At 37.8% G+C, this 27,000-nt stretch overlaps 1 protein-coding gene across 10 annotated transcripts in view; it reads right to left on the bottom strand.

The window, feature by feature from the left end:
• znf536 (zinc finger protein 536) overlaps positions 1 to 27,000 on the bottom strand; it is a 374,641-nt gene that overhangs the window by 335,505 nt on the left and 12,136 nt on the right. For 2 of the 10 annotated variants that reach the window (XM_055208275.2, XM_055208283.2), the window contains exon 4: positions 6,487 to 6,574. The exons of 6 other annotated variants lie outside the window; for them this stretch is intronic. The gene's annotated coding sequence lies outside the window, so the exon portion shown is untranslated. The remainder of the gene's footprint in view (positions 1 to 6,486; positions 6,575 to 27,000) is intronic. 2 more of the 10 variants (XM_055208292.2, XM_055208322.2) reach the window with 1 other exon arrangement.

Genomic DNA, 27,000 nt, shown 5'->3' with positions numbered 1-27,000 from the left:
TTCTTTATCTGCTTTTTCCTGGTTTAAACACTCTTAAAAATAAAGGTGCTTCACAATGCCATAGAAGAACCTTTTTTGACTAAAAGGTTCTTTCTGTTTCACAAAAGGATCTTTAAGGTTAATAAAGGTTCTTCAGATTATAAAAAAATATTTTTATAAGTTGTAGCAACTCATCTCTAGTAAAGATAAATAATATTAAGTTGAAATAATTTGTACATTCGAATTGATTAAACAAAAAATTAAGGCAGCAATTAACTTTTTAGAGTGTAGAAAATGTACAAAATATCTTTATGGAAAATGATCTAATATTTAATATACTATTCATATTTTGGCATAAAAGAAAAATCTATAATTTTGACCCATACAATTTATTTTTTGCTTTTGCTACAAATATACCCATGCTACTTAAAAGGCGTTGCCTGTAAATTTTAGCGTCATAGTGGTGAGATTGTGAATTGCAAAAAACAGCTCACCCCTTAATTTCAAAATGCATATGGTAGCCGCCACAGGACAATGATGTCTAAAACAACGTAGGGACGAAATGCCCTTTGTAGAACAGTTTGGCAGTGTAACAAAGGCAGTGTAATAATGAACACTTTGAAAAATGCGTTTCTGTCATTTACTGTAGTTTTATCACGCTGATGTAAATTCAAGTGTTTGTTTTTAAAATAAGTTTGATTTTGGTAAGTTATTTAAAGGACAAGTTCGGTTTCTACACTTAAAGGCCTGTTTTCAGATTGTTCATGATGAAATAGAATGGTTTTGACTGAAATTTGGACATATGATGCTGGCCCAAGAATTTTTGGTTTCTGTTGTATCACCCCACCACCTCAACAATGTCTGCATAGGTGCACTGGAACAATCCTTCCTAAAATGCATTAAACTTTAATTTACAAAGACGAAAAACTCACCGACTGGTCAGGGGTGTTCACTGACATGCTCACACAAAAATCGCTGCAAAAGATGTTTTAGAAAAGGTGTTTTACCATTCGTGGTAAACTTGTGGACCTATTTTTCCAAATGCCTCACACCCGTATATTCTTCCGTTGAGAGCTTGAATAATAGACACTCCAGCCCAGTTGGTGGCAATAATCCGCCATTGCCAATTGCAAGAATACAAACAACGTTCCCGGTGTGGAGTAATACCTCACAGCACATCTAATACACGTCAATGGAGTTGGACAAAAACTACGATAAAACAGCTGTTGGAAAGTATCTTTTGCAGCGATTTTTGTGTGAGCATATCCGTGAACACCCCTGACGACTCGATGAGTTTCACATCTGTGTACAGTAAATGAAAGTTTAACGCATTTTAGGAAGGATTGTTCCAGTGCACCTATGCAGATATTGTAGAGGTAGGGGGTGATACAACAAACACCCGAAAATTCTCGGGCCAGCATCATATGTCCAAATTTCAGTCAAAACCGTTCTATTTCTTTATTAACAATCTAAAAACAGGGCTTTAAGTGTAAAATACCGAACTTGTCCTTTAATGCTATAAAAACGGTAGTGTGACATCATGATATGCGCATTCTGCGAGAGCGAGGGCGGGACCTTGATTTCGCGCCTTTACTTCCTGCTCACTACTGCGCAGGACTGGTCCCAAAATTGCTACTGCGCAGACTCAAGACCCAAGATGTCAGCGCTGTATCAGGACACTGCACTTCACTTTTGACCAATGGAAGAGAACGAACGGGCGTCGTCCATCTTTTTTTACAGTCTATGGTATATTATATTGCATTTCTGTCAAGAGATTCTTCTAAAAGTTACACAAATGCACTTTTCCAGGGTCACATTTTATCGTATTTGGTTATATTATTTAAAATATTAACATTTAAAATATCAAGCATTTTTGATAATATTTGTAACAGTATTTCCTGCATTTAAAGGCAAAGCTGACTATCACCATTACTTATAGTATTAGTTCCTGAAATATCTGGCACACTTTATTCCACAGCTACCATTTAATTAAAAAAAGCTTCATTTAATAATTCATGTCTAATCTGTAGCCAAATAATTTACATGATTTTATACGTTGGCAATTTCCCAAAATGCATTTTACCTGCCATGTGGAAAATATGCTTTGACATGAAACACCGCTTTTTTAAGATAAAAAAATACTTATTACATGTGCGTCACTGTAATGGATGCCTTCTAAATAAATGATCACATTAAAAAAATAAAGGAGAGCAAAGCCCACACACTGACACGTACTCCTACTCTCCTATAAATAGTGATGATGCTCATAAAAAAAACAAGAGAAAATAAAAAAATACATAAAAAATACTATCACAAAAAGAAGATGAAGAAATGAAGGTGCATGAGGAAGAAGAGACAGTAAATGATAATCAGATCTAGTCGCTGATCTTTGGACCAGATTGCCCTCCTCTCCCCACAGAGAGGTTAGAGGTCACATGTCTCAACAGCTCAGAGACAAGCCTTACAAATGCAAAGCACACTCCAAGGGCACAATGTCAATAGATCAACTCCCTAAACACCTAAAGAAATCTGCAAGTCAGTTTCTTAGTGTATTGCACTGTATGTCACATCTTTAATACAATCTCTACACATCACTATACAAAACTCTCAAAAGTCATACAAGAACGCCTAGGAGAACAAATAGTTAAACACCTAAATAGAAAGCATATGCACCTGCACATTTAATTAAAAATAAATAAAATCAAACCAGCTGTAAAAATAGAGGACAAGGAATGAAAGTGCGAATAAAATAAGGGCAAGGAAGGAATAAGGGTATAAGTATGATGATACAGTGTGATGATGGCACATTGTGTGGCTAAAATATGAGTTGTCTGAGAACTGTTTTGCGCCCAGTGTAACCACCAGTGGGACTGTATGGTGACAATGGGTGGGTCCTCTTTAAAACCTGACGTGCAAGGGGGAAGAAGCCCCAAACCTCCCCAACCCCCTCCCAGCTGAGTGCCAAGGCTGCACAGATGCAAACTCCCCCCTGGCCGCGCGCTTGCCAAGACGAGCTTCCGAACCCACACCAGCTGGGAGCCCTCTGATGAGGCCAACACATCCATTTCCGTGGTAACCGTGCCCCTCTTCCCCGTCGTCGCCAGCGTACCCACACACACAAATATACAAACACAAAATCTAACCCCCACCCCCAACATCACAAATATGCCAGCAACAATATCACAGCACAGGGGCAAAACGCAGCTAAATACTGCCCCTTATACACACACAGGTGACAACAAACCACCACAATGGTGAATTACAAAGAAAACAATATCCATTTGAATAATATCTTCAGTAAAAAGTGGCAGCTAAAAATACTAAATTCAAATTTGGTTCAGAGCAGAAAAGCTTAGGATAGGATGCTGTGCCGGTTTTTACTTAAGTTGTCCCCAAGGCAAAGAAATATGAGATGAGGCAAAACTAATATTTCTAGTATGCAGCATATCAACATACCAAATGAAATTATGAACATAAATAAAGAAAATTTCATCCTATCCCAAAGTTTTATTTTAATGCACTTTTCTCATATTTTTATAAACCAGCCAGGAATTTATATTATTACTCGGAATATTTCAACGTAGCGAGACCGCTTTCCACATTTTGTAATAGTATTCAAAGTGGTTTGTCCACTATTACAAAGGCGAATTTATGGCTGCCCAGTCTCCATTTGACTGATGTCTCCAGTAAAAGTGTCAGACAAAAGGGGGAAAAACACTAAATCCAAATTTGGTTCAAAGCAGAAAAGCTTAAGACAGGAAGCCAAACTCAAATATCAATTCTAAAGCATTTAAGTGTTAGCTCAGCTTTTTTAACCATATTGACCGATCTATACTTAACAGGAAGAAAGACATGATGTAACGTTAGAACCTATAGCACTTCACAAAACTCACAACCACGGTTACACATACCTAGCACTTTTTTTACAGTTTGGATAGTCAAACTAAAAAAATCACTCCCGACACACTCCTTGTCAATAAAAGTTCCTTACACGTCAAATATTTTAATCTTTACATGGTTTCGGTTATGCTTCGCTAAAACCTTTTCTAAACGAAAGCACTGTGTGGAAGCAAATTAATCACAATCTTGCCATACTGTGTGAACTCTCACTGAGATCCCATCAAAAACACATGACTGACATCTGTTGGACCAGCCATGGGCTGAGCACAAACATGTTCCCTCACTCCCTAATGCACGAAGACAAACATGCACACACACACGCACACACACACACGCGCGCACACACACACACACACACACACATGTCTGTGTGTAACTCAAAGCTATTAGCTTACTCTACTTCTGGCATATCCATCCTCAGGGTGATCCAGTGAAGGAGAGACGCACGGCTGGGGAATAATGCAGCATTGTTGTGGGAATGTGAGAGATAGGGAAGAGGAGACAAGACAACATTTATCAAGAGGAGCTGGTAAACATAAAATCTCAATAAACTGCCAAGGTCAGGCAAACCGCACCTGGCAGGCATGAAGTGTTGAGGAATGGAATGGCATGAAACAGGAATTCAGATCCTGGAAGAGGATCAGTGGGTTTTCCAGGTTTGAGGTCTTTGTGTTCATATATATTGAGAGAGAAAGGACACTCGGCACTTTATCACACACGTACGTTTATCTCTTTCTCGCTCTCCCATCAAGTGTTCTGGTTTCAAAATGGAGGTTCGACGGCTGCTTGTTGACGTTTTCTGAAGTGCCCGGGCTGCAGAATGTGCCACACAAAGCCGGTAGCGGGCGTGCTAACGCTAAAGCTGTGCCAAAAACATCAAGCCAAGTAAGCAGCTGTGCACTAGTGGGACGGCTCGCCCGAGGAATCAAAGATTGCCGCTAAAGAAAGAAAAACAACATATCAAAGAAGTAGCCCTCTTTATTGCTGTAGGTCGAAGTTCGGTAAAAAAAAAGATTGAATCGAAGCCATGTGAAAGCCTAGCATCCGCATGATGTTGAGAGAGCGTTCAGGGTTAGCATTAGCAGGACAACTCCCTCTCATTCAGAAGTGTTAATGAGCTTTGATCAGGAGACGCGGATGAAAGACAGGATGAGTTAGCAGACTAGCAGATGGGCACAGGCCCACTGAGATCTGAAAGAAACAGTTCAGCGGGAATTAAAAGTAAAACAGCTAATCTTAGGGACTGTCCGAACCACTTCCAGACAAACACCATGGCGCCTAGTCTACAAAAATCCTGTTTTCCTAACAGAAAATGCCTTTAAGAGTCAAGCCTTCTTGAGTGCAAGCTATGAGTTAATGTTACATTCCAGTTAGCCTATGCTCCAGGAGGAATTTTAGATTCCAAATGCACATACGATATCCAGTCTTTTTCACTCCATTACAGTAAAGAGACAGAGTGCTCTTAACCATTTCAGATGTTTCCTAAGGCATAACACCTGGGGCTCCCCCATCTAAGAATCACTCAAAGATCTAATGCCTGATATTCTTTGCTTCGGCGAAACCACTGCATTATCAACTAATGTTTCAGAATCACATTTCCGCTCTCACTTTACGCCATCAACCCTAAAAAGCTACATTATCTTTAAAGCCCCAACCTTAAGAGAAATAAAAAGATGTGCGAAGAAGGGAGAAACATCAGCATTAAGTGGTGAATTTGGTCACTACCCAGGGAAAGAGTAAGAGATCTTTAACGGCTCACTGTTTGCCCATGTAAAGATGAGGAAAGTGATAGAAAGGCACGAGAGACGTAAAAGTGAGGGGGATGAACAGAGAAAGGATACCTCTCTTTTTCTCGCCTTTGGCGAAACACTCGAGCCAGCGGTTAACCACCATCCCCTCAGGACAGATACTAGAGCATCTGCCCGCTTCTAATACCCTCAGAGAGGATGGAGAGAACGAACGAGAGGATCCTGTGAAAGCAAGAGGGCGCCCACGTGCCTACAACCTTTTGTCTGATCAGTGGCACTACCCTGTCGCCAAAGGCCCAGCTTCTTCAGCTCTCGTCTCCTGTTACTGGCAAGACAAAAGCAGGCCCTGAACTTCCCCTCACCCTAAGCAATTATCAGCTCCCGGAGACAAGGCCCTGACCGCTTCAAGCCAACCCCACTTTTCATCTCTGCCCTGTGCTGTTGCAACGGATCAGAGCCTACTTCACTTGTAACTACTGCACCTGCTGTGGAAACTGAAAGTACCATTTTAGTTTCTATGTTTGCTTCTACAGTAATATGTGCCCAATCTGAGGCCTAAAATAAAACAACAGCTGTATCCACTGACACTTACTACGAAACGTGCAGACCCATGACCACATGATGTTTCAAAATGGTTTTATTTAAAGATAAATAGCCAAAAGTGGAATACAGGAAACAGTTTTGTGCTTCTGAAGACAGCTTAACAGAGAGAGGTAGCAACAGGAGTTCTTTGGACTGATGAATCACCAGTTAATTCCTGCCAGATATCCTGTATAAACCCTCCAGTGAGTTGTGTTTTACAAAGCCTGTGCAGAGTGAGTCCTGATCTAGAATCAGTGCTTATTTTCTCAGTTTTTACCTCGGTCTCCATCAGTCCATTCCAAGTTGTCCAAGTCGCTGCCTCCCTGCACGACAGATCTCTCGAACATCATCATCTGGTCAGCCTGCTGAAATGAGAGCGGACAGTAGAGGATGCTTTCTCGGACAGCAGAAGAAATTGAAATGAAATCTGTGCATGACATATTGATAACTCCATCTTAAAAGGACAGAATGTGCAAATCCCTCTTGAAAATGGAAAGAGTACTACAAGGCATTTCCGCCTAAAGGCTCCACTTAAGGCAAATTATCATTTACCTTTCTAGGGCTGCCAGATCATTAGGCAGGGACATTAAAATCAGCCACCGCAGCACCAGAGGGGGCCAAAGTGAACCGGTGCCCGGAAGATAGCTGAGCATGCGCGAGTACGATCGCGAGTGTGTGTGTGTGTGTGATAGACAAAAAGAGTATGCCAACATGCATTTGTGTATGTGTGTGTGTGATGACATCAAAGCTTCCAGCAGTCAAGGGTTTGCCATGTGTCCAGAATCATTTGACATGAGCAGATGCATCATTAAAACCTTGCCACACGCGCAGTTTCCTGTGCCAGACAACACAGCCATTCTCACTCTTCATCATTAGCAGTTTTCTTTATTCCATTTCTCCTTCCTATCTCACATGTATTTTACAACCATGTGCAAATCTGACAAGGTGAGAAATCTATACCTATTTTTCTACTCTGCCATTTTCTGGAGTTATTGGACTTTACACACTTATCTGTCAGTCTGGTGGGCAGCTGGATCACTTGGGCATCTCCCTTTTTTCTTGTTCTATCTTCTTTTTTTCTTCTTCTCCGGACAGACGGTGGCATCCAAAGCTTCTCTCATTAAATCAAACTGACTGGTCGGGTGTGCGGCATGGCCAGTGACCACCTTCTGATGTTAAGCCAGGGATGTGTGAAGGGACAGACCTTACCTTCTTCTAAGGGGATGGCATATGGCCCCAACACAGCTGCTTTATTCCTTCCCTTTGCATATTCTTCCCTCCCTTAAACCGTTCGGTTTTTGGCCTTTCTCCTCCTTCTGGTCAATGCTACTGTCAGGCTTAGACTCCAGAAAGGTGCACATTCTCTTACACAAGACACAATCCCAGCTGTTTGAGGAACTAATACCAGACATCACCGGTCACCACCTTTCTCTACTAAGGAAGAGGATGTTTTGTCTTTGCAAGTCATGTCTCACCATAAAGCAAGACTTCCAGGTTTAAAATAACAACTCCAACATTTCCGCGTAAAAGGACAAAGCAAACTGTCCTTTGTGGAAAGGGGGAAAAATGTCTATTGAGTGGTGATTTCTTAACAATGAAGTTAAAAAAATATCTTTGGTACACCTGAACAATACAGCAGGAAGGGCTGGGGTTAATACCGCTGGGAAAAGAAGCGCTGGCGCATGCATCAAAGCTAGGCTTTGACACGGCATTGTCTTTAAATTATCCAAGCAGCAAACAAAACAAATAAGTGCTCTCTGCATGAGGCATAATTTTATCTGCTCAATTCTTGTTCTTATGGCTAATATTTCTACTCATTTCTCCTCTAAATCAAATGAGTTATGTTATAAAATACATCTTTTTAATAATTTCTTATGCACTCACTGGTGAAATGCGTTGTCTGAGGATCATATATGACAGCAACTTGACAGCAGTCTTTACATTATGCTGGTTTAATAAGAGAGCAAATAACTTATGCATACAATCCATGCATTAAAAAATGCAAGTGTTTGGAGGCTCTCAAAAACAATGACTCCTACTTATAAACCAGATTACAAGATGCTAATCTTTTATTTAGACATTCAAAAACCTGACTATAGTCATATGCAAATCATACGCTTCTATGTCATTAAAGTCTGTGTAAAGTATGATACTATGGGCCCTATTTTAACGATCTAAGCACAGGGTCTAAAGTGCACGGCGCACAGTCTAAACGGGTGTTTCTGATTCCACTTTTGCTAATTTAACGATGGGAAAAATGGTTTGTGCGCCTAGCGCACAGTCTAAAAGGGTTTTTACTATTCTCGTAATGAGTAATGGGTGTGTTTTGGGTGTAACGTGCCCAATGACAGTCTCATCTCTCATTCCCTTTAAAAGCCAGTTATGCTCACACCATGCCGATTCCCTATTTAGATGATGGATTTATAAACTGAAAAACTAACTGGAGGAAGAAGACCACGAGTTTAAGATTGATGTTAAAAAATTGTGTTGGTAATATTTGTATTGAAATTGTTTTTTTTTTTTTGTATTAAAACCTTTGGTTCTCTTTAAAAGTCATTTTCTTTTAATTATGGAAGTAAAAATAGCAGGCTTATAATTGCTGTATATGTATGGATTGCCTACGTGATCGTGTTATCTCAAATAATAATTTATAAATATGCAAGAAAAAGTTTGTACTCTAAAAAGTACTTTATTTGTACTAAACAGGAGATAAAGAATTTACAAAGGGGGGGAGAGCCGAAACGTTTCAGCACTCGCATAGCGCTGTGAGTGTTTTGAAAAGCATTAATTAAAAAAGGTTCTCACCCTATACAAAGTAATGATATACACAAAATTCGTGGGGTAGCATTTACCTCTTTCCCCGAAATTGACGAGACAATTAAGAGAAAATGCTTCCCTGCCAATGATGAGAATTTACGGCTTTCCACAATACCGCTATTATCTGCAACTTATACAACCTGGAGGTAGCGTCTCACGTGAAAAAGAGAGAGAACTCTGTGTATGTTTTAAAGATCGCTCTGCATCTGATCTCTATCAAAAGTCCTTCAAAAAAATGGAATTATGGAATTAGCTTTTTGCTCAAAATTGGGTGTTTATGAAGAAACCTATTTATATTTGAAAGTTGATAAGAGAGAACTAATATTTTTTTAAATTCTTTAATTTGATATATTGTTTGTTTATATATTTAAAGAAGAACATTTTCTGGAAGGCATAAAACTTTTGTGAAAAACCTGAAAAATGCTGACGCTGGCTAGCAACTTTTAAAAAAAACTCTGGCAGTGAAAGAGTTAAAAAAATAAAGAAATAAAAAATAAAGAAATAAAAAATAAATGCAATATTTTTAACGTCTCGTAATCGGTACTCATTTATGTCCAAGAAACTCAAAAATCTTTTACATTTTCATCCTTTTAATTTTTATATTTAAAAATGTTTGTGTGCTGTCCATGTGTGTAATAAGCAAACACGCGTTGTCGTCTAATTTATAGGCGCATTATACTAACATGCTCTTTAAATAACAAAAACAATATTGTGCAACTACCCAAATTTAAATGATTAAAAAAGCCAATTAAATAAAATAAGTCGAAAAAATATTGGAAAAATAGGCAGAATTCTCTGCTCTCAAAGGCTGGGGTTGTGTCCGCTTTTGGTCTCCTTTATCTTTTAAATACCGCTACCACCTGAATGGATGCTGGCGATTCTGTTGGGTGAGGTCATGCTTGGTGGCTCCAGTGCGTCATCAAAAAATCCTGAACATAGAAATGTTGCGAAACTGTTTAACGCCATAACACCTCTATTCAGTACTACATAGTTCACAGTTTTTGTAACCTGTTTCAGCAATACATTTCTAACATTTATAATGTGTTTAAAAAAGAATTCTCTGAAATGACTTTACACGAACATTAAGGTCAGGAACAGAGACCGTGAAGAGATCTGCTTTATCAGAGCACAAACGAGACAACCAGGACCGAGAGACCTCTAACCAGTCTTCTCCAGCCATGAAGAGCTCCCAGCAGCTCCTCTCCTCTCTGTCTACATTACAAGGAGATGAACTCATGGGCGCAATTAAGAACTGCACTCTGAGGACTTTCCTGACGTTCAGCTATAAACTACAATGTGTCTCACATTTCAAAGACAGCAGGTTTTTGCTAAGCACGGAGAGCGCACCGCACACCATACTTTACACGAGTGCCGAGGCAAAGCAGAACAGTGCTGAATTGCACCTGCAATAAACAGCAGATTTATGGAAAATATTTCCATCGCTTTGCCTCTGTCAATACCACGGCTTCAAATTAATTATTGATTAATCACTTTCTTTTTAAGCAAAAATGCAGACTAGCAATATCAAAGCACAGAGGGAAAAAAAGATTATAGCCCCAATTCAGGTTTGTTCCAATCGTTCATAACTATTGTATCGACAAATTCCAACTTGCTAATCACTCAGCTCGAGAAATAAAAGTGGTCAGCATTTCCCCTTGGACACACTAAAGCTGAAATATATCAGTTGTCTTTAACAAGCAAACCTCACCGAGACATAGTGAGGAGAAAATGAATGCTTCTGTCTGTATGCACACAGCTTAACAAAACCCCAGGGCTCGACACCAGGACTCAGGTACAGGCATGGTTGCAGTGGACAAAGAGGACCCCCGGTGTTGCTCTGGTGTGGTCAAACCAGATCCGAAAAGGTCAAGGTAAATTTTAGAGCATGCAAGAGACTTTAAAATATTCACGGTCAGCTTTTTAGCACATGCGGCCACTCCAGACGTAATGAGATGGGAGTAGTAAATATTTGCCGATGGTCTGTACCAATCCCATGTGCCGAAGCTTATTTTGAATACAGAGGATGCTGGGGAGGCAGTGGAGGGGTAACCTGATAACTAATTAGTACATTTGCACAAATAATTAAAATGATTGATTGATTTTCACGGGGAGGCGTGGGAGACATGTCAAATGAAGACGGTCTGCGGTTAAGGCCAGAATTGACTAGCGGTGGCCACCTAAAACCATAATTTGGAGCAGTGGTTCCCAACCTTTTTCGCCCCAATTACGCACGACCCTATCAGTAAGGCTCAAGTACCCGTTCATCAAAACTAAACCAAAGTTTAAAGACAAATAATAAGTCATATTAATTAATTCATTTTAAACATTAAAGTAAAAAGCACTGACTGATGTTTATTTGTCTTGAGGTTTGAAACCAGGAATAGAGCTAAGGTTAGAGCTCAGTCTGACATTATTATGAATTGTCATTCGGAAAGATTAGTGGAAGCAGACATTTAATATTCATTGATCTGCAAATAAAAAAACTTTTATCACCAAAACTTGTCACAATCAAAACATTAAAGGCCAGATTTACTAACAGCTTGCACTTGCGCAACCCATCATTCTGGTGTTTAAATAATGACTGAACTTAAAGACACGCAGTGCATGCTCTGAAAAGGTGTTATTTTTCTAGAAGTTTTCCTTTCAGATGCAACTTTGAGGAGAGTTTTTAAATTTAATTTGCCAGAGAAACATTTTTCAAAAAATATCGTTTGCCAAGCCATGCTATGTTTAATTTGCTGGAGAAAAGAGGAGGAGAAGTCACAAGGAGAATTCACATCAGGTGTTTTAAAACTTCTTCTAACCCTTCATCTTTCGTCCTCCAGTTCTTCTTAGTGTACTTTTACTTTGGTAGATGGAATTTCACACTACACATTTTCATTGCGATGTCCGTGGTGATGACATTTGTAAAGAATTTAGCTCTGCTATGACATATGCAGATAATAGGATCACAGTATGACATCCGAAAATATTTTGTAAAAAACTGTAAAAAAAAATTCTGTAGAAATTACAGTATTACTGGCAGCTGGTTGCCATTAACTTACTGTAGATTTATGTTATTTACTGGCAATAGTTTGTTCAAAGTTAAATGAACATGAAACTTTTTCAGTATTTATCTTCTACAGTAAATAGCTGTATAATTACAGCTATTTTAACAGTGTAGACTTCTAGAGAGAAGTATCCAGAGATATACAAATGACTCAACTTTCACTTTGAAATGTAAAAATATCTAGGTTAGTTGCAAGGGTTTAAAGATAGCATTGTACTTTCAAATGAATTGTGTCACCTTTTGCAAAATAAAGACACTGTTTCCCACATTTGAACACTTTTTAACATTAATTGTGGTGATATGGCTTTAAATACAGTAAAGTGTTGTAAACATGGAATCCAGCGTGTACAGTAAAAAAAAATCCAATCTTATTAACTTATTCCCCGTCAGCATTTTTTGTGGTTTTCACATAAGTTTCAAAAAATGCCTTCCAGGAAAATTTTCTTCTAAAAATATATAAACATACAATTATATTAAATGAAAGAACAGACCCTCTGCTCTCAAACAAACAATAAACAAACAAGCAAAACAGAAAAAAAGTTTAATCCTATCTATATTTTTTTTCTCTGCTTATAAACTCTTAAATATGGGTCATTTTTCTTAAAATTATTAAGATAAAAAAAAAATTTTGCAAAAAGCTCAAATAATAAAAAAAATTTTTGTGAAGAAATTTAGTTAGAGATCAGATTCAGAACGATTATCAAAACATACACAGAGTTTAAAATTAGTAAATAATTTTTTGCTTTAGTTATTTATAAATGTGATAAGTGCGCCATCTAGTGGATAATTGCGGTATTACAAATTAACATAAAACCTCATCGGGACTAGTGATAACTCGTCAATGGCGGGGAAAGAGTTAAAGTTGCCATGAAACGGAAGTAGCGATTGTCTTATTTTCCCTGTAGTGACATATCCAAGTGAAACCCTATTTCTGAAATGAAAAAAGTTAAGGCTGGACTTGAACTCATCCATCGAGAATTGATTGAATCGTTGGAAGTTGGGTCAAGTTGCTATTTGCTAATCACTGCAATCTGTTCCTGGACCCCGCCCACATGCCATACCTCATGACAGGTATTAAAGAGAGATCGTTCGGAGGAAAGAAGATCTGCATTATTTTTTTTATTAATGATTATGAGGGCAAAATAATAAATAAAATAATGAAGCTCACTGAAGTTATTTGTAAAAAAAAACACAATATTCCAAAATTCATTTCAATTTCATCGTGATTTTAAATGTTTCTCTAGCCCCTACTGGTATAGCATTTCGCCAGCATTGCAAAGGTCATGTTTCAGGTAACACACACATTGATGAGAAAAATATGTAGTCGATTTGGATAAAAGCATCTGCCAAACGCATAACATGTTACCAAATTAGTCACAAATTTGATTAAAAAACATGCAAGAGACAGTAAGTGCAAAAAAAACTTTGTCTGACACGTGGCACAAATCTGCCGACACTTCACCAACTAGGTAAATAGTCTCATTTAGAACAACAGCAATGTTGCTTTAAATTCAGATTTTGTATTCTGATTTAGAACCGAACAGCTCCAGGCTCTAATGTCCTGCTATTCTTCTGAGTGATGTTGTTGCGCCTTGAGCAAGGCACTTAAAATCTAACTTGCTCCAAGGGCACAACAATATGGCATGATTTCCTCTGTTCTTGTGGTAAATGGGAATATTTTTTTAAAAACTGAAATTAAATATTCCGCAGCCCATTACCAAAAGTCGAGTCTTGTGGAATGCATATAAGGCCACGTCCTATTCCTCTCTCCCGCAGCAGAAACGTATGCGCGGGCTGACACGCCAGTCTCTTAACATCATTGTGAACACACACATTACGCAGAGCAAATAGATATTTCCTCTCATTATCCTATCTTTTAAAGTAAAAGAGAGGCAGGCTGTTTGTGGTGGCTGCACATAATTTCCCCCATGCTGAATTCAAATATAGACAGTTAGAAAATAGGAAGGGGGTACAGAAAGTAAGAGAAGAGATGAAAGAGAAAGAAAGTAAGAAAGAAAGACAGGAAGAATTTGCAGTGACTTAATGTTTCCATCATATACTTCAATATATCATATACAGCAATACATTTTTTAATGTAACTTAATTTTGTACTTAAGAATATATTGTATAGACCATTTTAAAAGATGTGAACAACACTGGTCCAAAAGCACTTCCTGTTTCAGTTTTTTAACACTAGATAAATGTTGAGATAAAATACAACCAACAGAGCATATAGAACTGAATCAAAAAGTTCTTAAAGATAATATATGTGAAATAATAAAAAACAGTCACAAACTGAAACAGGAAGTGTTTCTGGACCAGTAGTGTTTACATCTTTTGAAATGGTCTATTAGAAATGTTCTGTTTTAATACATTACTATGTACTATTATTTCACTTATTAAATTTTGCTGTATATATTACACTGAAAAACATTATTATATGCCTTATGTAAATTTAACTTAAAAAATTGTTAATTCTATTAAAAAATTGTAAAAAGTAAAAATAACACAAAAAATGTAAGTAATTCTAAATGAACACATTATTGAGTAAATTGAAATTAATTATATCATGTAAAATCCACCCAAATTTGTAAGAAGGAAATTATCTTAATAATTTTGTGTTGAAACTACTTGAATTATTTAATTAAATATAACTAACCAGGCAGTGGACTTGTACTTCCCAGCATGCTTCGCATGTGACTGCGTTTGGAGAGTAAAATCTGAAATGAAATGCTATTTTATGTGTTTTTACAAAAAAGAAAGACGTCTTAGTGTTTAGGGTTAAATTATCTTTGTGATTTAGAAGAGTATCTGTTGTGAGTTTTGTGGTTACCATCATTCAGAAGAGTGGTGCTTGTGTATAGACAATATTTGCTGTCTTCCAGCTATTCAGGTTCATTTGTTTTTGTTACGAATGGTGAGTTACATTACTGGCACTCTTGTTTGGCAGAGCAAAAATCTCTTAATAAAGTTAGAGTTGAAATATTGGGTTTGCTTTATTTTTCTGAATATTATTGAAAGTTAAGATAGAATAAGAGATTAAAAAACTATTGGATAAAACTTAATTTTAGTATGTAGAAATTAAACCATTAAAATTATCTGGTTGCACATAATTAATTTAATAAAATTTTAATTAAATTCTACTCAAAATAGTTTAGCTAAAATTATGAATATAATTAATCTGAAATTACACTGTAAAAAAATCTGTAGAAATTACAATGGTATTGCAGCTGGGTTGCCGGTAAATTACCGTAGATTTGAATTTGTGTTGTTTGCTGGCAAGAGTTTGTTCAAAGTTGAATGGATTTTGAATATTGACAGGTCTTCGTCTTTACAGAATAAAACTATACAATAACGGCCTCATTCAAAGCATTCTGGGAACCAGAAATCATCATCAACCTTTTTCTGTTTTTTGCTTCAGATTTTGTTTTACCAGAATGTTCGCTTGATGCTGTTTTTCTAGTTTTGTTCTGTAAAGACAAAGAGTTGTGAATGTTTGGAGTTCGTTTAATTTGAACAAAATGTTGCCAGTGGTAGCAGAGGTTTGAATCTACGGTAAGTTACCGGCTGCAAATTTCTATGGAATTTTTTTACAGTGAAAAAATATAAGTACAACCAACATAAAAACCCTAGCCGTTGGGTTAAATTTACCCAGGAAATATTTCTATTTGACCCAACAAATAACCCGGCATAGGATAAATTACAACCCAACGAGTTGGGTAAGTCTCTTTTTGACCAAAAGTTGGTTGATTAATAAAAAAAAGAAGAAAGAATGAAAGGAAGAAAGAAAGAGGATTTGTTTTATGCCAGGTACTTTTGAAGGCATGTCTTATTTGTTTTTTTTGGCCGGCTCTCACTGAGTTACTGTAACTGACACTTCGAGGACCTCTGCGAATCTAACACATGCCTTGAAATTCTTCAACACTGTATATAAGTCATTGAGGGTTTTTTATGACTAAGAGGGGAGGTTGGAGGACACGAGAGGAGGGCAGGACGGGTAAGGAGAGGTGAAAAGGACGTAACCGAAATAGAAATGTGAATTGTCGAGTAGAAGAACACAAGGAGGAGGGGCAGATAAGAGCATAATCCCTCTTATGTCAGGAACAGACTGCATAGAGACAAGATTAGGAGATACCTACCATACCGTTACAATTAGTCTTAGCCTTGACTTAGCGCTAACATTGAATGCCTCTCTAACAGGGTCAAGGAAAAAATGATTTAAACGTCTATATTTGTGCACTGGCTAAAAGAGTGGCATACAATTTGTCTCTGTCTCTCTGTATTTTAGCAACATCTGGCAGTAGGAGATTTAGGTTAGACAAGTAATTAGTGCCATGTATTTGTCCTAAAGACAGGTGTATTTTCATTTAAAAATCACTTCATCACTGTTCTGGATAGCAGCCGGTATACACACACACACACACCTCCTCACCTTGCAAGCTTTGCAATGACAAGTTTGCGTTGGTTGATGTAGACTTGAAATTTACACTACAAAGACCCCTAACGTTATTCAATATAAAATACCAAAATCACACTTCAAGTGTGTGAAAAATGAACAAACTATAGTCTAATAAGTTAAAGGTGCAGTGTGTAAATTTTAGCGGCATCCAGTGGTGAGGTTGCGAAATTGCAACCAACGGCTCAGTCCACTGCTCACCCCTCGCTTTTGAAACGCATAGAGAAGCTACGGTAGCCGCCACTGGAAAAACATGTCATCATCGGAGACAACTTAGTAAAAAAAGTTTGTCCGTTAAGGGAGTCTGTAGAAACATGGTGGCACAAAACGGCGACTTCCATGTAAAGGGACCCTCTGTGTATGTAGATAAAAACGCCTCATTCTAAGGTAATAAAAACGATGATTAGATGATAAGCCTAACTTTACAGCGCGAGTTCAATATTTCTGTATCTATTAACTTGTACATCTAAAATATCATGAATACAATCAGTTGAGTGGAGTTAAGAAGGGCAGAAAATAAGGTATTTAGGAGGATTTATGAGGATATATCCACGATGATGTGTCTTTTAAGCATATATGGTTCCCAAAGCCTTGAAAGGCGGTCTGTGAGCACATTTTGCAATATTCTTGGATAGCAAATGTTTAACCAACAAACATTTTTAATTAAAGTCCTGCCCTTCTTATATATAAAAACTCAGATTCTAATGAAATCTCTAAATTTACATATTGTATACTGATAGTAAAAGGATTAAATATGAAAAGTGACAGTTTCTTTCATAATAACATCATCATCATTTCTCATCCCTAATAAGATTTCAGTATAGCGTCCCTCTCTCCTTCACTGACTAACCATGTTGTTTGTTCCCATCGTAACTTTTCCAGATTGAGTGCTGAAGTCTTTTTAAATGGAAATGTACTTCATCATGGTCATTTGACACTCAGCGCTAATAAATCAAGGCTAGACCTCTTCTACTGCTGCTTAAAGTTAAACAAACAGCAGTGGACCATTCCTCTTTACTGGACCTAATGGAGGTCACATCAGAGACATTCATTTAAAGCACACATTCCCATGCAATTAAATAGTCGAAGACACGAGGGACGAACAAAAGCTCTCTCTCATGCCATTTCTAAAACGGAGAGGGTATTACTTTCCAAGATGAATAAATATCTGCGCAGTCTTTACATGCTCAATCAGCATTTCACATTAATATCAAATTGAACGTACTGGAAAGATATTAGTCACTGAAACAATATACATCATTTACCTTTATTCATTTGCCCGCTGCTTTTATCCAAAGTGACTTACAGTGCATTTAATATACACTTATTTTTTTTTATCAATGTGTGTGTGTTCCCTGGGAATCGAACCCATGACCTTTGCGCAGCCTATGCAGTGCTCTAGCAATTAAATATATAAAAAATACAATAACAAATTATTTAATGCAAACTAACATTTTGCTATTGCATATATGATATAAAGACTAATGATTAAAAAACAATGAAGTCAATTGTAATTCAACCCGCTCCCTTGAATGGAATTATGAGCGCACAAAAAAGAAAAATCTAAATATTCTTTTCTGTATGGGTTCAATCAAAATATTCTGATCCTTGTTACTGAATCTGAATATGTATGAACGTATCAAATATGCTGAATTTATTTTGAATATTTAATGAGATATAAAATATAAGTCTATTTCAGCATCTAATAAAGTCACTCTTATAACATAGATTGAAGGAAATAAAGGGGGGGAAAGGGCATAAAACAAGACAGACAGAAAGAAAAAAGAGTCAGAGGTTCATCAACATTCAATGACAGAATAACACAATAGTTCCCCACATCAAGAGCAGTCAAAATATCAGTGTGCATATCTAAGCATCCATCTCTCAGCCTCTCTGTCTCTAACACTCTCTCACCCGCGTTGCCTGTGTCCAATCACACACCAGTCCCTCGCAATAAAACAAATTAACTGATTAGACATTTTAATTTCAGTTGTCTTTGACCTTGTAGAATATATTACAGCTGTCTACTTTGGCAGGGCAATAATACTGAGTTTTTTCGCAAAAAAATTAGCAGCCATATTTTCACCTTCTAAACGTAAGGGTTGCAAACAGGTTGAAGATGTTACACACAGATATACAAACAGTCACAGATCTCCCTTCCTAATATTAGTACACAACATTCATTTCTTTCCACCCTGTATACCCCCCCTTCGCCACCCCTCCCGCTCCAGGCGGGCGGCAGCGAGAGGGTTAAGCAGGGAATGCATTAACAAAAGAAAATTATAGCGTAAACAGTTCATAAAATCTCACAGCCCCCGATGTCGCGCTAGATCATTAAATTTCTGCAACAATTAGACCTTTTCTCACGGCGGCAAATTGGACCCGTTGCCATGGCAAATCTGAGCCCTTAAGTCATATATCTTTGATTGCGGAAAGGTCAGACGTAGACAGCCTAATAACTCAGGGGGCTGTTTGACAGATTTCATCCGAGCATGATCACATAACAGCACAAAACTATGTCGGCAGTTGTTAAAAGCAGAGAGGGGTCACGGAGAAGGTTGAGGTTATGGAATGTTTGAGCTTGACTGAGCACAGCCTGATAATGTGCCTGACTGCATTTAAATCCGCACGATCGCCATGCGTCTGTGTGCACGCAACCGTGTTTCAATAGGGGCCGTGCGGCGGTCTTGGCTGTGATCGACGGTCGGGTTTTATTCCTTGGCAGTTTAAAGCAACGTCGTTTTAAAGGCAAGGTGTTTAAAGCGTGGCCGAGGCTGTCGAAGGAGGAGAATTGCTGGCAGGCGATGACGGCCTGTTGAGAATACAATGATTTAGCATGATTTATTTAGATGATGTCGCACACCCCCGATCACACACGCATATGGTCGGGGAATTGTGCGGAGCGGCTTAGTGTAAGATGGCATCAAACTAAAATCTATGAGCTCGACTTGCTAATGACCTTGACATGTAAACTTTGAGGGAACAATAAGCTCTCTTTACTCAGCTAACGGCATTTGAGTGTGATTTTAGGAGTAATCCTTAACCCTCCCATGTGTGGCATTTCACTTGCCTTTCCCACAGGTGCCTGAAAAAGCAGTGACAACAGGGCCATCTGCTGGATGGACGGAGAATACCGGTCGTCACACATACGCACAAAAATTAATAGATAAAATACACTGTGACTGAGTGTATGTATGTTTGCATGCGCACGAGCCCGAGTGTTGCTTGTCTTTGCGCATGACTGAAATATACTTTCCTTGTCCCCAAACCTAGATAGGAGGCCCTTGGGAATATGTGACAATGAGAGTGTGCACTTGAGTGAGTTAATGTGAGGGTGGCTCAGCTGGACAGCAGATGTCTACCTCTCAGTACCCTTCCATCTCTGTCTCCCGGTTTCCACCTCCCTCTGACTCTTTCCTTCCCATCTCTCACCCTTTATCCTCTATTTCATCTCAGCTGGTAGAGTATGATGCTAGCAATGTCGAGGTCGTAGGTTTTATTTTTGGGGAGCACAAAAACTGAGAGAGACTACATGAAGGGGAGACTAGGGGCAGATAACACACAGGGAAGTGACCGCAAGGGCTAACAATGCTTTTAAACTAAATTACATAAATGTGTTTTTTGGATGCTGGTTATATTTATTGCAAGTGTCTGGATGAATTCTATGCTCCAAATTTTGATATTCATATTTTGGCAATATCTGCTGGGTAAACATTATAAACACATTTTATTTTAAGTGTGTTCTCAGGATGTCTATTTTCATTAAGATGTTCTCATGCATATTTTAAATGTAATAAATGTACTATTGTGCTACCTTATACGTGGCCAGCTTGTCGTGCATGTCGCCTTTTTTATTTATTTGTCTTAAATTAGACAATTGTTGTAATACTTATAAAATTCATATACTTTAGATTGTACAGCTGGCAGACATCAGGGGTCTTATTTATAAAGCAAAAAAAGGGCTAAAAACGTGCATACGCCCCACGCAAAGGTTGTCTGAGGAAGATTCATGTACGCACACTTGCAGGTGATCTGTGATTTATAAAAGGGAACATTGCTTTGTTTTATAAGTCTTAATATTTTTTTGCGTATGCGTAGACTTTTAGTAAGGATCCTACGCACAGTTTAATAAATGAGACCCCCGATGTTTTGACAAATATTGTAAAAATTGTATAAAAATTAACTGATAGCAGACTTGGCAAATCTGAGTTCAGTTTGTGACATTGTTGAGGTCTCTTCTCTTTTTTGAGATGATAATACAGTATAAAAGTATAACTTTTCATTTGCTTCCCATTTGATCTTATTGCTGTCTAGGAGAAACAACTGAGATATTGAGATCTCATTTTTGGGATTTGTTTTTTTTTTTTTTGGGGTGGAAGTGGAGGTATGTGCCTATACAGGAATTTACTATTAAACATAAACCTCAAAAAATGCTTGGTTGCTTCAAATATGGGCAAACCCAACTGAGTATTCAAATAATTGAAACAAGGATTCAAACAAGGATTTTGGTTTTGAAACAACCCAGCATTTTGGTTGAAATCACCCAACATTTGGGGTTGTCCATATTTGACCCAAATATGGGTTAAAACAACCCCACTAACCTCCCTTTATATAAACATTTCCTAATGTCATACACAGAACGTATGTAATACCAACATAATACGTTTAGAGCAGGGGTCTCCAAGCTTTTTGTGAGCAAGGGCTACCACAATGGAACAAAACTATCTGGAGGGATACTTTTTTATTTTTTTAATTAGTCTACTCAGAAAATGTTTGTTTTACTTGTTGATTTTATTTTATTTTAGTCGTTGAAATGTCCTCACTGCAAAAAAAAATTGTTTTGTTTTTAGTAGAAATTTCTAAAAATTCTTAAATCAAGATGTATTTTCTTGATAAGCAAAATTTCCTAAGAAAATAAGTCTAGTTTTTAGACAAAAACTATACAATTTAAGTGAATTTGTGCTTAAAACAAGCAAAATTATCTGCCAATGGGGTGATAAATGTTTGCTTAAATTAAGTGTTTAAGAAAAAAGAAAACTTAGTTTTTTTGTGGGGTGAGAATAAAATCTAAAAATAAGACAAAAAAACTAAGAAAGTCATTTTTTGCCACGTTATCATTGTTTAAAATGTTAACATACATAAAAGAAGCCAAGCTAATATAAAAACATGTAAAAACTATAATACAACTTGTGCGGACAACCTGGTTCCTGCGAGCACCATGTTGAAGACCACTGGTTTAGAGTTAAGTCAGACAGAAGAGTTACACTTAAAGGCGGGGTGCATGATCTCTGAAAGCAAATGTTGATATCTGAATTCACCTTAACAAACACACCCCTACCCCAATAGAATCTGGCACTTCTTTTGACAGACCCGCCCCACACATACGCAACCCAGGCAACAATGTCGGTTAGTAGACACGCCCCTTACTGCTGGCTACAAGTGTGTTTCGGTACTCGGCCCGACTCATGTGTTTATCAAAAATCATGCACCCTGCCTTTAAATGCTCGCTTGCACATGTTTTGACACACCACGCTGTGAGTCCAGCTCACATATGAAGTTATAGAAAGGATAGAGAGTCGTTTCCTCTTTATCATTTCCATAACTTCATCTACAACTAAATAAAAGTTATTTTCATTATTTTTTTTAACTGCACAGGTGGAATTTCCATCACCTTTCTTTGAAACCAATTTTATAGCGAAAATCTCTTTTAGCTCTCATAGGCCAGTCCAGATCACCTTTAAGCTTCCGTTCAAACAGTCAAAATTAAATGTTATTATACAAAGGTCACACATTAATTCCAGTTTCATAGTATTTCTATTCATGACACAGAGGTTTTGCCGGATATCAGTGTCTTCGTAATCAGATATGGACTTCTCATTAAAAACGAAAAGGCTAGTGGCTGCCACAAGATGCCACGGCTTTACTTTAAGACTACATCATGCTTTCCTCCAAAAGGACATTTTTTCCACAACACTGTCACTGTTGGCCTGCTCTGCGGGGATTTAAGACACTGATGTCAGCTTTGCGACAGCTGGTTTAAGTGCACAGCTGAGTTTTACAAGACAGGCCCTGTTGTCTGTCCTTAATTAATGCTGTGAAAATGGCCCTGGTTCACAAAAGCATTCCACACAAGCAAAAGCTGTTTTGCTGAGCAAAAGGAATATGAAATTATGTGAATGGCTCAAGCATCTGACTAACCCCAATCACTGTTCTTTAATGACAATTTAATGATAATTGGATGTAAAAAATACAAGCGCTGGAGGATTTGAGAAATCTTTCAAATGAAATGCACTGAAAGGCGGCTATATAATCCTGAAATGAAACTGGGACCACTAAGACAAACCGCTTTGGCAACGATGTCATGTTTGCTAGTTAAAGGCCGGGCAGTATAACGACTTGAATCCTCCGAGCGAAAAGCCACAGGTTCTACTCATGCAGAAGATCTAGAAAGCATCACTCTTCCCAGCAAAGTGTTGCTTACCTCAACTTGGTACAGTAAGAACAAAAGCTAAGCAGAGAGCAACCGGAACAGGGGAGTCGTGGGTAGGGGGTTAATTAATACAAAGCATTTTAAAAAGAGAGCCCAACACATCGGCACTCAAAAGCAGCAGGGCTCCGTGATAAGCGGCTCATCAAACACACGAGCGGAGCTGTTTCTCAGCTGTTCTGCACCCAGATTAATAGCACCTCAGGTCAGGAGGACCCCTGCCGTTTCTCAGCACCCCGCTGTTCGCTCCAGCCAGATCGCTCACTGACGCACTACCACGGTGGATAATTGGGGCACGTTGCTGCGCTGAGCTCACCTGTCTGCTCGCAGGTGCAAGGGTGTCAGAACTTCTGGGTAACGTGCAAGCTACTCAAACGGTGAGATCTAACACGTTTCCACTTACACAAGTAGTGTGCAGCTGAGAGCAGCGGGAGGATCTTTCAGAAGGTAAAGGTAATCGAGACCCAGCAGCAGGTTTAAATGGAGGCTAGAGGGAGGGGAACCATCTTCTTTTCTTCACAAGCAACTAGTATTAACCTGTAGCTTATATGCCACCCACTGTCAGTATTCCTGTTTCCTGTGAGGCAATTAGGCCATAACCCATAGCCTCTACAGACATTTGTTAAAGATTATTTCATAGAGATCACACTCATTTTTTAAGATTTTCGTTGTAATACTATAAAAAAATTGAGTACAATGTAAAAATGGCTGTGACTTGAAGGTTACATTTTTTGCATGACTCAGAAAATACTGGGTTCTCCAGAAAGGGTCAAAGATACAAACAATGATAAGTTCAGGGCTCAACATAAAGGACTGCCTGGTAAAAAGTAAAAAGTATTGTCACTTGCCTGATCGGGCCAGTGCTTCACCCTCAGTCACTAAAATATATTTTCATCAATGTATATTATTTAACAATTTGGAAGCAGACATTTACTTGGGTAAAACACGATGAAAGAAACAATGCAATATTTTGAACAGTTTGCTGTCAGTTTACAGGCAAAGCAGAAAAGTTGGGAGCCTTATTTTTAAATATGTGACACTGACATTTTTTATTGGGGCCAGTGAACATTTTGGCAGGACAAGTGAAAACCTGAACCACTGGCCCGACGGGGCCAGTATAAACATTATTTGCGTTGAGCCCTTTTTTAAAGATGCCAAAAGATTTTAGTACTTAAGAAGATTTTATTTGCATATTAAAAACATTAACACTTTAGAATAAAGTTGTATTTGTTAACATTAGTAAATGCATTAGCTAAAATGAACTAACAATTAGCAAAATAAGTTTTTCTGCATTTATTAATCATTGTTAATGTTAGTTAATGTCAATTAATTAATACATTTTAATAGTCAAAAATTTATTAGTAAATGATAAAATTAACATGACATTAACATTATAATAATAAATGCTGTAGAAGTATTGTTCAATGTATGTAAGGTAATAAACTAACTAATGTTAACAAATACAACTTTATTGTAAAGTGTTACCAAAACATTACAGTTCAAATTACACTTTGATGAATGTATTGATATTATTATTTTTTAAGAGGCACTTAGTGGTCAGTTGAACCTATTAACCGCTTCCTATTAACCGCTTCCTGTACTCTATTGTTTAGCAAGGTCTGCTAGGGCTGATTCATATTGAAGTTTTTAATAGGCATTGACGTTTTTTAATATTTTAAATATAATACGCAACCCTGAAAAATTTTTTTTTTTAAATACTAAAATCTACGTGTCGCAGTGGCTATGTTTACATACACAAAATTTTGTCAATCCGACTGAATTTAATACGATTGAATGTTACGACAATACAGTTTACATGCACCCTAAACATTGCAATCTGATTCAAATCTGATACATGTACATTCTATGTACAATCCGTACCAAACAGGGTTGCCAACTTTGCGTATTAAAACCATCACAATGGACATTCAAAACTAAACTAAAAGCATCCCAATGACTATTCACAGCTTAAATACCAATAACTAATGAACAAAATCCTTTCATCTTTAACCCGCAGGAAAAACAACCCACTGAGACCGTTTAAACAGTTGCCCAAATCTGAACTCGAAAAAAGGACTTGGCAACTTCACCAAGTGCACAGCATCTCTCATCTCTGGATGTACAAAGCTAAGCTGGAGAAAAAGAAGTTTTCAGATATAGGCAATGAAAACACAATTTTCAAAAGGCTTGGGATTGCTTTATGTACCCTAATGTTATGAAAGCACACATGTACTTTATTCCTGCTGATCGGATCACAGATTGAGTACACCAGCCACCCATTTTTTTTTTTGCATCTGATCAACCTCAATCGTATCAATTAAGGTGTTTACATGAAGGCTTTTCAATACAATTCAGCCATCAAGACGATTACAAATGGATTTTTGGTTGCATGTAAACTAATGTGGAATCTCTGATTTCTTTTATGAGGAAGAATTCACTTTTTTAAACTAACATCTAATATACAAATGCCCATTATATTAAAGGGATAGTTCACCCAAAAATTAACATTCTGTCATCATTAACTCACCCTCATGTTGTTCTAAACCTGTACAAGTTTTTTTATTTTATTTTGATGAACACAAAAAGATATTTTGATAAATGATGGAAAGCACACAATTGACAATACCAATTTTATTAAATCGTATTTGTTTTTTCTACTATGGAAGTCAATAGTAACAGTAAGCTAGTGCTTACCATCATTTATCAAAATATCATTTTTTGTGTTCAACAGAAAAAAGAAATTCATACAGATTTAAAACACTATGAGAATGAGAAAATGATAACAGAATGGGTGTACTATCCCTTAAGGGTTTGATTCAACTTTTTAAGTCTGGACAACATATACACTGATGATCCCTACATTCATGGAAACCCAGCTTTAAAGTGAAAACTCGAAAAGTCACACCATGTCTGATTTATTGCACGCCACTTGATAAAAGCCCAGTTAAGTGTGTCAAAATTCATACTGAAGAGGAGGTAAGAAGAAGAGGAACAGTGGGAATACAAATGGAAGGAAGGCTTGGATTAATTGTCCGAGACGCGAAATGGCTGCGGTGCAGTTGCTGTGCGTTGAGGGCTGGGGGGTCTCACTTGTTGTTGGGGGTTGAGGTCAGGAGCGGGTCGATTCTAATGGTGTCACCCAGCACGCTCACAATTCCACACTCATTACACCATTCACAATTACTGCTACCTATTTCCCCGAGAGGGCTGGGCCAACCATTATCACGGCGACTCAAATGAAGTGGATAATTGTGTCTCTCTGCGGCACATCAGGAAATGGGGGAGAGAGAGAAGATGGAGACGAAGAGGCAGAGGAGGAAAGACAGATGCATCAGAAGGTGTAAGACAGATATCAACAGACAAGTTCAATCAGAACGAGCCCTTGTCACATTTACCACCATGAAAGGTGCACCGTTACAGATTGTGCTATCGAAAGCTGAGAATAACTTGACGAGGGAAGATGGTTTGACTCAAGCTAACTAATAATACAATGTAAAAGAAGTCGGAAAAGAGAATTCATTCATGAGAAATGACCAAACATAGAGAATGCTATATTTGTAAAGAAAGAGAGCGTAATGATTTCAACCCCCCAACTCTCAAACTGCAATCCTACACAGACTTATCAAACCGTGTGCCATTACTATCCCTTGTCTTGGCGCACTTGTCATGTAAGATATGTTCTCGAATGAAATATTTATTCTGCATAATAACTTTCAAAGGGGAATAAAGTATGGAATGAATTATTAATCACATGTATATTCAAAGCTTTTCTTTTTTGGGAACGTTAGATATTCCCAGACACTTTCAATATGAGAGAGGGCCCGATTAAGTCTACGACTCTGAAAAATATAAGCTGGAAGACATCAAATTCAAAGAAAAGAAGAAACGTATGAACAGGAGTCGTACGCTTCCGCCCTTTGATTTAACTAGTTCACAGGTGTCAGAAGCGAGATGTTTTGCAACACATATTACACGCCTCATT

The sequence above is a fragment of the Misgurnus anguillicaudatus genome, chromosome 21 (genome assembly GCF_027580225.2).
Source record: "Misgurnus anguillicaudatus chromosome 21, ASM2758022v2, whole genome shotgun sequence".
Lineage (NCBI taxonomy): Eukaryota > Metazoa > Chordata > Actinopteri > Cypriniformes > Cobitidae > Misgurnus > Misgurnus anguillicaudatus.
This window is presented reverse-complemented; position numbering and strand designations above follow the sequence as displayed.